This window comes from Chlorocebus sabaeus, chromosome 12 (assembly GCF_047675955.1).
Source record: "Chlorocebus sabaeus isolate Y175 chromosome 12, mChlSab1.0.hap1, whole genome shotgun sequence".
Classification (NCBI taxonomy): domain Eukaryota; kingdom Metazoa; phylum Chordata; class Mammalia; order Primates; family Cercopithecidae; genus Chlorocebus; species Chlorocebus sabaeus.
Genome location: NC_132915.1, coordinates 39,625,476 through 39,641,114, shown reverse-complemented (window position 1 = coordinate 39,641,114; position 15,639 = coordinate 39,625,476). Strand labels below are relative to the sequence as shown.

Here is a 15,639-nt window from a genome sequence, read left to right as displayed (position 1 = left end):
CTGCATTTGACAGATAAGCAGCAGTTTAGAGAGGTTTTGTAAACTGCCCAGAACTATAGTGTTAAAATGTTAAAACCATCTATCAGACTGTAAAGCCACATTTCATTTCTTACATGATTTCTTGCATAATTTTTGCACACTGACCATTCTACAATACTGTAGGCATCTTGACGCACGCTTAACAATATTAAAAGTATGAAGATATAACTTATCCATATGAATTTTGCAGCCAATATTGTCTTTAAAACACAAAGTATTAATGTCTGATCACTCTCATTTGTTTGGTGTATTATCTTTTATGAGTCACATTTTTTCTTTATTCAATCATTAAAGTTGTATAATTTCACCTTATAATTTTCAGCTTATTAGACAATGTATTCAGCACAGTTATTGGAGCTTCAAAGACTATTTTTCTTTAGGTAATATTCAGTGACTGTAATGGTTTAGAGTTTGGCATTTCTTGTATGTACTTTCTGAGTAAGCCTTAGTAACTGATTATCACAATTTTTCATGAATCTGCTGTTAACCATAGACTAGATTTATACCAAAAGTTGGAGGTCCTAGATTTTCTCTTTGTATTATTCAAAGCAACTCTGCTTTTAATGCTTTCAGTTTTTTTACTTCCATAAAATTTTATTCACAGAATGAAGAAACCAATACTTTTTAAAAATTAATGTAAAATAATGGATCTAGCCCAATGTCCTCATTTTTGCAGGTGAAGAAATGAAGAATCAAAGAAGTAAAGGACCTGTCTCAAAGTCACACAACTAGTAAGTAGTATCTGTGAACTAGAAACAGATAATAAGAAACTGAATTCTATCCGTTGCATAATAATGCTTCTCATTTCGGAAATAATATTTAAAACATGAAACCATGTTCTTATTCCTGCTTAGATCACATATGGTCAGTGCATTAATGGTGTGCCACCTGGATTTAGTATTGCTATACACTTTGGAGAAATCTTCAAAGTGAATTATGGAATCTTCTGACAGTATTGCTCATCAGATGTTGGCATCCATTTGAGGACTTTCCATGTCCTAGATTCTTAATGTGAATCATCTAATTTAATCTTCACAAAAATATTGTAAGAAAAATGGTTTTATTTCTGTTGTAGAAAGAAATTAAGGCTCTTGGATGGTTGGTAGTTTATCCAAATATGTAGGGCTATTTAATATCTGAGCTAGTTTTTAATTCTCAATAGCTCTGACTTTGAAGATGTTCACTTTTGGTATCACACAATTTTGTACTTAAACCAAAAAAAAAAAAAAAAAAAAGGCAGAGACCAATACAAATAGTATATAATCTCACAGTGGTGTGATATAGCCAGCTGTGTGATAGAGTGCATAGTTCAAGGTGCTAAGAGAAAACTGAATCATGAAAGATCCACTTGGGTTGACACTGTATATGTTGTAAAGATCGGTATGCTCTTGCTATTGACTCCCAGCTAGCAATTCTTTGAAAACTGGTTGCTATGAGAACATTAAATACAATGATATTTGTAAACATGGGGAAAAACATTGACAACAAATATACATAACCGTATCACAGGTGGACATTGAGAACTTGTCCAGATAATGTGGAATGAGCATTTAGAAGACAGAGGCTACTTTAGCTCTTGTAGTATGAAATAATTATTGAAAAAAGTAATTAGCATTTTTTTTCTGGATGAGATGTATATATGTGGAGTTAGATAAAATCATTTTCTTTACAGAGGAGAGTATGAATGGAAACATAAAGGTGGAAATAAATAGGGATATGTTGTCAATATGGCATATGCTAAATCAAAGAATATAGTTGTGAAGAATAAGGTGTTATTTCAGAAGGTTGGAGTGGGATTTGTTGATGGAAGCTTTTGAAGGTGAATTTTCAAAATTATATTTTTACTTTATAAATAATTAGGAGCTATTGAAGGTGTTGTTTTGTCATTATTGTTGTTTATTGGTTCTAATCTGTACATTGCTATCATCAGAGCAATGTGGGGAATGAAAAAATAATAAGACCAAGGTTTCCTGTTAATCTCTTAAAGATAACAGGACTTCTCCCCACGCCATTAGCTGTAATCACCCAGGTTTCTATAGCAACTTTGAGGAGGATCCAATATACATTTTCCTCCCAAATGCCCTTTTCTTCATAAATATTGGTAGAATGAATAAATTCCCTTTCTACCTTGCTGATCCATCTTGAAAATCCCTGTCAAGTAAGAGAGAGAATAGATATCACGATAGATTTTTATTATCCTGGAATCTTATTTCTTCCGAGATAAGAAGTCTTTCAGAGTGAAAATGCTTTTCGTGCTTTGAAGATTCCTGCTTACCTTAAATTTGCAGTTCAGATGAAGGGAAGTGCAAAAACAGTAAGGGATGCTTACTTTTCTCTTGAAGAGCAAAACACACAGGAAGAAGGTGTGTTATTTTAAAGCATTTTGACTGTATAACTAAAGAACAACAATGAAAAAGCCTTTATGCAAATTAAGAATGATTTAGTTCCTAAAATGTCAACTGTGTGGTTGTAACACTCAGAGAAGAAAGTGGTCTGAAGTTTTCCGCCCTAATGTTAAATGACCAGTACTGGGCAACTTCTCTCCGAATAAGGATTCCTCTTTAATCTTCAGGACTCTCCTCTTTTACAAACTTTGTTCCAGGACTTATATGTATCCACTAACAAAGCTAAACAATACCACCTTGATACTCTGCTGCTTATTAACTCTGCTTATTAACTCACCTTGATACTCTGCTGCTTGCTTATCTTGCAAGGAATGACAGCTGAACTCTGAAGAATTTGCTTTGTTCTTGCTCAGTTGAATTTATATCCATGAATCTTTCTTCCGTGTTGGAATTTTTTTTTTTTTTGGTCTGTATTATATTTATGACCCCAGGTCCTCTTTAGCAATGTACTCTATTTAATTTGTATTAATTTGTCCTATAAGCTATATATCTGCTAAGCTTATCCTTTCTATATTGAATCTCTGCTCTGTTTTCTTAGAGAAAAATGTATATATTTTTTTCTCCTGTTCCAAACATGGGCTATCTCTCTCAAAAGCAATGCCTTTGCCATTAGAGTTCTTTTTGCTAAGTCAATACATATTAACCGTTTTGAGCTTCTAAGAAAGCAGCACTTTGATGTAGGAGCTATTCAAGTAAGTTCTATATATAAAGTTTGACATTTCCTTTAGTCAGGTATTTGCAATAAAAAGATGAGTACAGTTTGGGGTGGGAAAGAAAGATAACACTACACCTTTATCTATAGATGTAATAAAAGTCAAAATAGGCCAACCTTGTGAGGTTTTGGTATGAACACTGAATACCCACAGTATGTGCCTGGCACACAAAAAATTATTTGTTGAAATGCATTATTGGCTTGTAACTGACAGTTCTTTTGTCAGTTTCATTTGTCTGTGTGTGGAAGTACTATCAGTTGAAAGTTATATTGGTATGGATAGAAATCTAGCATTAAATTTCAGGCAACTGTCTCGCAAATCAGTCCTCTGCTTGCTAGAATGTTACTCATTAGCCAAAAAGGTGAGACTGCGCAGGTACTGAGCTATAGCACTTACTATACATGACTCCTGGTAGCCAATTGTGCTGAGAACTGGCAATGAACGTGGTTTCTCAGCACTGTTTCCTTACATAACTTTGAAACTGCTAGCAAGACCCAGTGGTATTCCATATATAATCTTTTTATGCATTCTCAGTTGGTCTTTGGACTCAAAATAGAATGAAGCTCATATGATAGAAATAAACTTACTTCATGACTCTTTAATACCTGATATGGAGAAATGAGTGAAAAAGTTTGCGTTTTTCCCAATAAGATAAATTTAAAAAATTTTAATGCTAGGAAAGTTTTAAGAAAATGCAATTACTGAAAACATATTTTAATATAAAAGATATAATATGGGAAACAGCTTGGCAAAGAGATCAAAAGCATGGATTCTGAAAAATATGTAATATGGGTAAAATTGTGGTTCCCACCATTTGCTATTTGTATAACCTTGAAGAAGTTTTCAAATGTTTCTGAACCTCAGTTTCTGCACCTGTAAAAACATCTACCTCATAGACTGGTTCTAAATGTTAAATAAGTTAATGTATGTAAAGTTCCTGACACATAAGTATAAATAAGGTTTAGTTTTGAGTATTACAAAAGAGCTTTATGACTTAAGCATTATTTTAATTACATATAAAACTGGTTTTTTTTTAAATTCCCAAATTGCAAAGGAAAAAAAAATGCATGAGTGAATATACAAAATATTGTTTTGTATTAAAGTTGGTTAGAGCACAACCTCCATATGTTAAAATGTTATGCATTTCTTTAGGACCTATTAAAGTATACTATCTCTGTTTTGTTCACATAAATTTCCTATTCAGATGCATGAAAGTGGATAGATAGATAGATATGATTCTTTGAAATGATATCTAAATCCATTTGGTATAAATCATTAGGAAGAGCAAAGTGTGCTATGTTGAATAGTATATCTCTATCTTGCATCTATATGTACATGTATACTCACCCTTTAGATTAACATTTTATTTGGAATTTATTATAAAAGGTGTACATATATAATAATGAGGGAGAAAATTCTGTATTATAAATGGTGTTTGCAAAAGTGATTTAAAATAATTTAATACAATATTGAGTCACTCGGTTTTAGGAATATAAAATTGAGAAGGAAAGGTTTTGTTTGTTTGTTTTGGTTTTGTTTTTTAGAAATTAAATTAGCAAGGTTGTGTAGATGCCAATATTTGCTGAAGTTGCTGCAGTCGCAAACCAACTGACCTAGTCTAGTTTGTCAGATGGCTCCTTGACTATGACCTTGAATGGATACTCTCCATTCAGAATTTCCTGGGTTATTTATTTCTTCATTGCACATCTGCAACCATTTCATCTCTGTCTATAGAGAATGACTTTTATCCCTAAATCCAACTTCCAAAACTCCAGTTTTCCTTCACAGTCTAGTTCTAGCAGTATTTTCCAGATTTCATTACTGGTACTCATACCCTATTCTCTGTGTCCCCTTAGTATTTTGTTTCAGATTGAGCTCTTTATAGTTCCTGCCTATTGTTATTTGCCAACTTTTTTGTCTCCCCCCTACATTTTTTTTCATTCGTTCTTTTTATCTTCAACCTTCCAACCGTCTAGGACAGACATAAATATTACCTAGACCTAATATTCTTGGCTACTGGAGAACCCATGCTTGCTGATCCTGGTTCTTTTCCTGTTATTTTTTATTTGTGACTGAATTCTGGCAAATGCAAAATAGGCAAAATTATGTGAACCATTTTCTGGCCCACAAAAAACTCCCACCCGTAATCCTCATGCTTGTTTCCTTCCAGTAGTCACTTTGGGAGCCACACAAAATTGATATTTTTCTTCTGCTTACTAATTCTCTTCCATTCAAACTCTGAGATTCACTCTTGGCTTTCACTTATTTTAGTATTCACATTTATTAATTAGAAGTATACCATATGAGTAAAGCTACTAGAAACATCTGTATGAAGTTTTTCTGTGTGAACATAAGTTTTCAGCTCTGTGGAGTAAATACCAAGGAGCACAATTGCTGGATTAGATGGCAAAAATCTGTTTAATTTTGTAAGAAACTGCCAAACTCTCTTCCAAACTGGATGTGCCACTTGCACTTCTACCAGCATATGAATGAGGGTTCCTGTTCCACATCCTTGACAGCTTTTAGTGTTTTCAGTGTTCTGGATTTTGGCCATTCTAATAAGTGTGTATTGATATCTCTATGTTGTTTTACGTTGCTTTTCCCTGTTGATGTGGTGAGAATCTTTTCACACGCTTATTTGCCATGTGTATATATTCTTTGGTGAAATGTCTGTTAATGTCTTTGGCCCATTTTTTAATGAAGTTTTTTGTTTCTTATTGTTTAGTTTTAATTGTTCTTTGTATATTTGAGATAACATTGCTTTGTCAGATATGTCTTTTACAAATATTTTCTCACGGTCAGTGGCTTGTCTTTTCATTCTCTTGACAGTGTCTTTTTCAGCTGGAATTTTTTTATTTTAACTAATTCCAGTTTATCAATTATTTGTTGCATGGATCACGCCTTTGTTGTTCTATCTAACGTCATCAACAAACTCAAGATCATCTATATTTTCTTCTATCTTATCTTTTAAGAGTTTCATCGTTTTGGCTTTTACACTTGGGTCTGTGATACATTTTGAGTTAACTTTTATAAAGGGTGCAAGATTTGTGAGTAGTTTCCTTTTTTCATTTGTTTTTGCATAATGATCTGTATTTGTATCAAGCACCATTTGTTGGAAAGGTGATCTTTTATCCATTGTTTTGCAATTGTTTCTTTGTGAAAGATCAGTTGACTATGTTTTTGTGAGTCTGTTTCTAGGTACTCTTTCTGTTCCATTGATCTTTTTATCTGTTCTTTTGCCAGTACCACACAGTCTTGAGTACTCTGTTTTTATATTAAGTCTTGAGATCAGGTAGTGTCAGTCCTGGACTTTGTTCTTCTCCTTCTATATTTGCTTGGCTATTCTGGGTTTTTGCTCCTACATATTAGCTTAATAATCAATTTGTCAATACCCAAAATATAACTGGCTGGGGTTTTGATTGGGATTGCAATACATATTTAGATTAATTTGGGAAGAACTGTTATCTTGACATTGAGTCTTCCTGTTCTTGAACATGGAATATTTCTCCATTTACTTATATTTTTAATTTCTTTCATCAGAGTTTCATAGTCTGTATCATGTACATCATGTACATATTTTGTTAGATTTACGCCAAAGTATTTCATTTTCTTGGGCACTAATGTAAATAATATTTTATCTTAATTTCAAATTCCACTTGTTAATTGCTGGTGGTTAAGACAGTGATTAACTTATCACTGTCAATCAAAGAAAGAGTGGCTTTCCTTTATTGACCTTGTATGCTGGATCCTTGCTATAATGGCCTATTAGTTCCATGAGATTTAGTTGTTGTTGTTGTTTCTTTTGGATTTTCTATGTAGGTGATCTTGTCCTCCTCAAGCAAAGACAGTTTTATTTCTTCCTTCTCAACCAATGTAAATTGATTTCCTTTTCTTATAATATTATCTATGACTTCCAGTATATTCTTTGAAATGAATAGTGAGAGGGAATATTATTGCTTTATTCCTGATCTTAGAAAGAAAGCTTCGAGCTTCTCACCAATGTGATGTTTTCAGTATGTTATATTTTTTGGCGGGGGCCGGGGGAGGGGGGTAGATATTTTTTACCAAATTGAGGAAGTTCCCTTCTCTTCCTAGTTTACTGAGAGATTTTATTATGAATGGAAGTTGGATTTTGTCAATTCTTTTTTCTGGATCTATTGGTATTATTATATTATTTTCTCATTTATTCTATTAATGTGATAAAGAAAAGTCACCTTTTAACATTTGATATAACATATAGGTATATTTGCCTATTATCTTATAAACTTTTTTCAGAGTCTTCTTTGTTAACTAAGTTGAATAATTATTTTCAGGCCTTCCCCTATCTTTAGTTCATGCTTGCGTCATACAGAATACTTGCGTCATACAGAATACTTAACTTTAGTATCTGGTCATTGTTATAATATTTTACATACTAATCATATTCTTTCCACTATGTATACTTGCCTGTTTAGAAATTTAGTATTTCATTTTCTATGTTAACAAGAAGAATCAGGAAAACTTGGGTCAACTTTAATATGATTTCTGTAACATTTGGCAGAATGAGGGAAATTTTCTTCAACAACAGAAAATATAAATGTCATTGTATTTAATTTATTAGTTCAAATATTGAGAAGGTAGCAAGTCTCAGTCAAGTGCATAGATGCAGGAGCTAATTCCACAACAATCCTAGAGACCTAGGTAGACAAAACCTAAAATGTACAGAAGAAATAAGACTTTTCTAACAGCATTGTGCTTCTTTAGTTTTAGTAACATCTTTGCAATAATCAAATGAAATCTTCATAGGTATCCTGGTGTCTGCCATGGAAATAGCAGACCTTAATCAACTGGGCTGAGTTTAAAATTCCGTGCTAAGATTTTACCTTTTTAAATGGAAGTAAATATTGTCTTTCTTCTAACCTTTCCGTATTCTCAAACCCCCTCAAATATGAAATTAGAAAACAGCAGATTCCACTTCTTCAGGGCAGCCAATTAAATGGCTGAGGGTATCTGTTTCTGTGTCGTTTTCAGAAACAATTGTATCATTAAATCGCTGAAATTGTAGTGTCAGCAGGAAATAGAGAAAATAGCTGCCAAAGAGAAAAAATATGAACAATACAGCTACTTTGATGTCTTCCTGCCCTCCTTTCCAGTGTCTAGTGCTGAACAAGCTATAAACAAAATGTGAGGGACCAAAGGCTCCTGTGGTTGTTCCTCGGTGACTTCAACCCCCCTTTCAGGGAGATCTGCTCACTGATTTTTCTGCTCCCACCTGACGCCTTAGGCAAACTGCACTAATCAGAGTCTCAGAACACAACTCTGACTTCCATGCCTCTGTTTCTCTCCACTTACTGTTCACTCACTGAATATCCTCACTTCGTATGTTACAGAAATCAATCATTTATTTATTCAGCAAATACCTATTGAAGCCTACCTTGTGTCAGGCATGATTCAAGCTGTTAAAATACATCCATGATCAAAGCAGATTAAAAAATATCTTCCTTCGAGGAGTTTACTTGAAGGTGGTAGCAACAAACATTACGTTATATACATAATAAATATAACAATTGTATGTTAAAAGGTGATCAGTAGAGCTTGGAAAGGGAAATCAAAAGTTAGGGGGCTGCATCTTTTAATCAGATGGTTAGAGATTCCAGACAAAGCTTTTTGCTTAAACTGTCTTGAGAGGCTCATGACATAGTACTTAAAAGCACAGACTCTTTCACCGGACTGCAGGAGTTCGGAATGTAGCTCTGTTGTTTATTAATTGTGTGACCTTGAAAAACTTACTTTATTTTTTCAGGTCTCAGTTTTCTCATCCATAGACTGAGGTTAGTATTAGTACCTACGGAGTTTTATTTTACAAATAGGATTTAGGACAGGGGGTGTAGGTCGTACACATTATACACTGCCTGTAGTATGTCGTACTAGGTGAATTCCCTCAATATTATTTTCCGAAAAGAGTGTACACTTCAATTTAGAGACATATGGGTTCGAAACTCAAAGATGATTTTTTTTCTCTCCTCACTAATCTGAACCTCAGTTGTATGATCAGGGAAGTGAAGATAATTCCTACTGCTGAAAGCTGTTTTGAGGATTAGAAGAAAGTTCATTTATATATGGGTAGGAGATCCTTGTTGAATGTCATGCCTCTTTGCTCTGCTCTTCGAAGCCCTGTTGACATTCTTCGTACTCTTCTTATATTATCTCAGCTGGTGAAACATTTTAAGTCTCCTGACATGTCTCATGGTATTTATTATATATTAACTTCTGCAATATTATAGTTTCTTCCATCTAAGACATTACGGATGATTTAGAAGCCATTGTTGATTGAATAGCAAATTTTCAAGGGAAAAAAAGAAACACTTTCACGTGAAATGCATCCAACAGTATATGATGTGCCCTGATTTTAAAACAATTTAAATGTAAAACTTTAATGCATTATAGAATCAAGGAAATGTGTTAGTTTCTGTTTACGTGTCTTATTGCTGCTAGTGTGTGATTATTCAGAAAAACTATGATTTGGTATATCCTTCTCCTTGCTTAAGCCCCTACTGTGAACATTGAAAGAACTCAGTAAATATTTCCTAGATGATTTAAGGAATGACCACGTAATTTATTGAACAAAATAACTTATTTAAATTTATACAAAATGCCAACTGAAAGTGATCATGACTTTTTCTCTAAGAGGTATTTTTCATCTAAAATTGCATATAAATAAGTAAGGACATAGTAAATTTTTGGATATTAATATGCATGACAAAATTTCAAAAAGTATATTTTTGATAGGTTGGGACTCTTTTTGGTGGCAAGTTACAAAAACTCAATTTGGACTAACAAGCAAAAGTGGAGAATTTCCTCTAAGCACATAGGATTCTAGAAGCATAGTGTATAACTCAAGAGCAGGAAAGCAGATGCAACTCTGACTGCTCCACTTTCAGCACCAAATTATTTATGAACCATCTCTTACTATTTAACAAACCACTTCAAGACTAGTGAAAAAACAAAAGAACTGTGGATCAGAGAATTCAGACAGTTAATGGGGAGATGGTTTGCCTCTGCTCCACAGTGTCTGGCCTTTCACATGGAAGGCTTAATTGCTGCCTTCTCTTCAGTCTGCACTGACAGCCTCCTTCAAGCTAGACAAGCTTCTGTTAATAGTCTTCTCAATGCCCTTTTAGCTTCCTCACACTGCAGGAATCCAAAGCCATGGCCAGATGGTTTTGCTGCTCCAAACCATGCTGTTTTTATTGAAGTAGCAATCGTCTTCCAAACCAGTATCTGCATTAGGCAGTGTTTGGTAAGAGAAGCAGGATCACTATGATGATACAAACTATGGGATTTATTATAGGCATTAGATCTTATGGAATTGTGAGAGCTGATGGAACAGTTTACAGAAGGCTATTGCCTCTGCATCTGGTGTTGAGAGTGATGTTACTGTAAGTCAGCTGAACCATTAGGAAGGAAGAACGATTGTGAAGTAGAGGAGAACAAGGACAAAACTGAAATCCTCAAGGATGAACTGGGACTCATAAAGATAAACTGGAATTCATGTATGTTTCTCACACCACCAATATTGATGGTATAGATGACCTGCAAGAGAAGTTGGCTAACTTTACTAGTGAGCCACACATGTACTTGATGCAAACTTAGAGAAGTATAAGGAGAATCAAAAGGAACTTAAGGGGTTACATGGCTTTTGGCTGCCCTCTGCCAATATTAAGTGAGTAGTAGGCCAGGGATGCACGCAAGCTGCTCCTCAGCCTAACATCCTACATCCTCCTTTGGAGAGTAAACATTACTATCACTTCTCTACTTACAAAATCATGTGCAAATTTCTCTCGTGGTCAAATCTTACTTCAAACCATTTGGGGAATGAATTTATGGAAAATGTAGTTCCAGTTTAGTTAAAGTGACACAATAAAATATACCACCAGCAATAGTATGCATCAAGAACCTTTAAAATATTGATATCCTTTGATTATAAGCTTTTGAAGTTATACAAACCAAATATGGAAAAAAGGAACAAAAAATGTGTTGGGGAAGATTGTAATAAACATAGAAGATTCTTAAGTTATCTTATAATAACTTAATTACAATCAGGATTATATAATTATAATCAGGAATGCAAATCTGCCCAGGAATTGGTCTCTGTGAGAATCTGAAACTTGCCTCTACTCTGTCCTTTGTTACTGCTTCTCTTTATATATCTGTTTTATTATTTTTCCTCTAACACCAGACGTGGTTCCTCTGTACACGTAATCCAGATATTGGAATACGCCATCATTAGCTGTTGGGTACAAACTACAACCACACAGATCAGAGTAAGGTCAATCTCATAGTCCCAGTTAAAATTTCTCAGAAAAGTATTTAAGTTTACTGTGACAGAGGGCAAGTTCTTGTTATACAAATTGACAGTTGCTTCCTCAGATATGTGGATGAAATAAGAAAAGCACAATCTTCAGAAGAAAAAGAACAGGAATATAGTTCTATAGATGTCTACTAGAGTCCAACTTTTATTCCTAATACAGTGATTTTACATTTCAAATATTGATGAAGAGATTTTTCTGTATTATTTAAAATATAAAAAACGTAAAAAAGTGAATATCCAGTAGCAATTTAATTTTTTATACATGACAGACTATGTCATGCGCATCAAAACGGTTATGAAATTTTAAATGGTAGAAACATGTATATCATATCACATTAAATAGAAAAAGCATACAAAATGGCATATGTAGTATGAACTCAATAATGTGAAAGAATATCACTGTAGTAAGCCAGTAAAGTTGTTGTGTGCATGTTGTAAGATTATAGGTGTCATTATTTCAAACATTCTATTTTTCCAAACTTACATAAGAAAAGTATACTTGTATCTTTTTAAAAACAGGTATTTGTATAAAATGGATTAACCACCAGACATTAAGCATACAATGTATGGATTAAGTTGTTTCTAATCAAAAGCCAAAAAGGACAGACAGACCACTTGATTACCCATCAGAACTGCAAGTAGAAAAAATATTCATGAACAGACTTCATGATTTTACATGCTATCCAATGACATGACAAAAAAAAAAAAAGCTGAAAACATACAATAACTTTTTAAATTTTATTTTAAAATAGTACTACTACTCTTAATTAAATCAAATCCCTTAGAACATGCACATTAAAGAACATATTTTAATTCCCACTTCGCTTTCTTAAAATAAGTCATGTATTGCCCAAATGGCAAAGAGGGCAATGTCAAGGAAAACAAAATGCAACCCAGGCAAACAAAAAGCAACCAGTGTGTTTTGGATTTATTTTCAAATGATATAAATTCCATAATGATAAGTTAAGACCATGTGCACTGAAATATTTTGGAATATTGGAAAGAATATATGGGAAAGATAAAACCACACTTTATAGGCAACTCCCATATTCAACAGAAAAACAACTATAATTTCCAGTGTATTCAGCTGGTGTTCCAAATTCATTATTTGGAAAATAGTGAGATTAGTATAATAAAGCTTAGTTTTATAATCAAAAAGCAAGCATCTGACACTGAAGAGTTGATACAGTATACATTTTGCACAGTGTAGCCATATCTGGAGAAGGTAGAAACAATCTCAGGCCACGTTAACCAAGGTGCGAAAGAACTGGGCTGGTCAGAGATCTTCTATCGAAATGACATTTTGTCCTATCAGAGTTGGAAGTTAGCAAGATGCCATAAGACTGAAAGAAATTACTTTCTGATTCTAAAGTTCCAATGTCTGCATGTTTCTTCTATTTCTACCGTTAATTAAGAAATTATTCTTTTGCTGCATAGAGATGAATTCATTCCCATGTGAAGACATGAATTTATGGAATGTATAATCCAGTATTTTCTCTAGGTGCCTAACATTCTTGACGTTTACCTCCAGCAAGTCATTCACAGTCTCAGGAAAACGCTTTTTTTTTTTTTTTTTTTTTGAGACAGTATCGGTCTGTCGCCCAGGCTGGAGTGCAGGGGCGCGACACTCACTCACTCCGCTCACTGCCAGCTCCGACTCCCGGGTTCAGGCCATTCTCCTGCCTCAGCCTCCGGAGTAGCTGGGACTACAGGCACCCGCCAGCACGCCTGGATAATTTTTCGTATTTTTGGTAGAGACGGGGTTTCACCGTGTTAGCCAGGATGGTCTCCATCTCCTGACCTCGTGATCCGACTGCCTCGGCCTCCCAGAGTGCTGGGATTACAGGCGTGAGAGGAAGACTCTTTACAATAGCTATGTTGAATCGATTTCTGGAGATAAAGTGACTTTGTTTCCCTATGTGTTTGTTTAAGTTGCTAACAAGTTCCTGTGGGCAAAGATAAGTTTGTAGGGGTGTGCAATGCACATTCAAAAAAATGATTTCTATACTCTCAAATCTTGAAAAACCATAAAAAGTTGCTCTTACTTTTTAAGGGAAGAGCACCCCAGAAACACCCCTACCAGTTTTACAGTCTCCCGTGCAAATGTATTTTCAAGTACCAGGTGTAATTCAGTAGATATCATCATGAAAAATAAGAAAACAAAAAAGTTAATCTGTGTCTCTGAGCTACTAAGAGTGTATTCTGGACTAGCCCGAGGTTAGACATAAATCACTGATTAAAAAGAATGGCTCCCAACCTTCTTTAGGATTTCTAATTTTTTTCTGATTTGTATAGGGCCAATTGAATCAAATTTTTTTGTTGTTGTTTCTTTAGTGTTGTTTTGCTTTAAAGATGGGAGCTCATCTACAGGGGCAGGAAGCTTACAACAGGAAATATAGAAGTCTTATCTCTTTATTTTATATCCCAACCTACAGACAGGAGAATTTTTATAATAAAAACTCCAGAAATTGTAACTGCAATGTACAGTTGCAAGGACCCAAGTCTTGTTCTTTCAAACAGGTAGCAAAGAGTAGACCTGGGTTCTTCAGGAGCCCTGGAACCACCAGAGAGTCCTTACAGGGGACATTCTCAACAAGTTAGGCATTGGTTTGAGTTCTAGAAATTCTTGTCCTGAAGTAAATGACAGGAAACTGAGTAATCACTTTTTTGTACTTTCTTCCTCAGGAGGTTTGGAAAGGGTAAAAAAATAACATTCTTGTCTAAGAAATTTTTTAAAATGTATATTTACTTCATGCAAGAGCTCTAGATTTTGTTATGTTTCTCCAGCAAAGGGTTTCCAAACCCAATGGTATAATATAGAATATTCTAGAGATTGGTGAAAAATTGGTAGTTATTTTTATTAAACCTTTCTGGTACACACACAAGTGATACCTTACAATAATTCTTTTAATTACCAATTATTAGGAAGTGATAGAGAATAGTATTTGGAAACACATATATTTTATGATCAATTTATCTCAAATACTTACGTTAGTCCAAAAAATGATAAATGATCTGGTTGTTTCTATTAGATAAATCAACTGCCATGAGAGTAAGTATTTTATTTTATTTAGGGGTCCTATTAGCTCTAAATAAAAATGATTGTCTTCTTTTTCATTTCCTGCTGAACGGCAAGATTACAGAATAGTATGCTATCATATATATATATGTATGTGCACAAATGCACATGCATCTATATCTGTAATATATTTATTTATGTAATGTACATAATATATGTGCATATTTACTGTCTTCAGTGCCTAGTATTGTCTAGTAGAGAATCAGTTAATTTTTCATTCAAATTAAACAACCACACAAAAATTATAAGATTATTTGAACATAGATTGTCAGGTGTGCAGATGTTTCCTATCAAAGTGTTCATTGAAGTTTTTGTTCTCATAGTTCTATTGTATTCCAAATAAATTTTAGATGCAAAGAATGCACATTGCCTTAGAGAGCTTGTCTTATTGATATCTCATGATCATAAATAGAAAATTGTCAAAGTACATTTTAAAAGTTAAAAAAAAGTACAGAACCCCTTTTTCTATTTAGAAATATTGTAATATTCAAAAACACATAAATGTTTATATAAAATGGATGAAAGAGACGTTTTCTGAGAGTATGATTCATAGATGCTTTTCTTAATGCTTCACATTTTCAAAAATGTGAAAGCAATAATTTTTGAAAAAAGTTTCAAATATTATTTTCATAATTAATATTTAATAAAACCAAAATGTGAAGCAATTTGAAAGTAAAAATGGGTGTAAGAGCAATTTATCTATAATGGAGCATAGATTTAACAACAACAGTAAACAAATAAATATTCAACTTTTTGGCTTTGGCTCATTAGCATATTTCATAATATCCAACTAATTTTTATTATTTTTCTATCAAAATTCTATACTATGAGGTACTTTAAACTTTGTTTAGTTAATAAATCAATGTGTTTCCCCAAAGAATATCAAAGTTATGGCTTACAAATATAATACACATAGCTTTCTGTGTATAGTCAGATTACTAAAATGACCAAGTCAGCTTAGAGGACCTCTTTTTTGGACATTAGCATTCTACCTGAATTATGCGGCAGCTTTTTATTAAATAACACAAAAATTGCCCAGTCTAGCTGCTAGCT

The 15,639-nt window shown here is 33.7% G+C and overlaps 1 protein-coding gene across 29 annotated transcripts in view; it reads left to right on the top strand.

Moving 5' to 3' along the window:
• The window catches only part of PTPRD (protein tyrosine phosphatase receptor type D), a 2,332,079-nt gene that overhangs the window by 266,518 nt on the left and 2,049,922 nt on the right, over positions 1-15,639 (top strand). For all 29 annotated transcript variants that reach the window (XM_073021577.1, XM_073021575.1, XM_073021576.1 and 26 more), the window contains exon 2: positions 716-770. The gene's annotated coding sequence lies outside the window, so the exon portion shown is untranslated. The remainder of the gene's footprint in view (positions 1-715; positions 771-15,639) is intronic.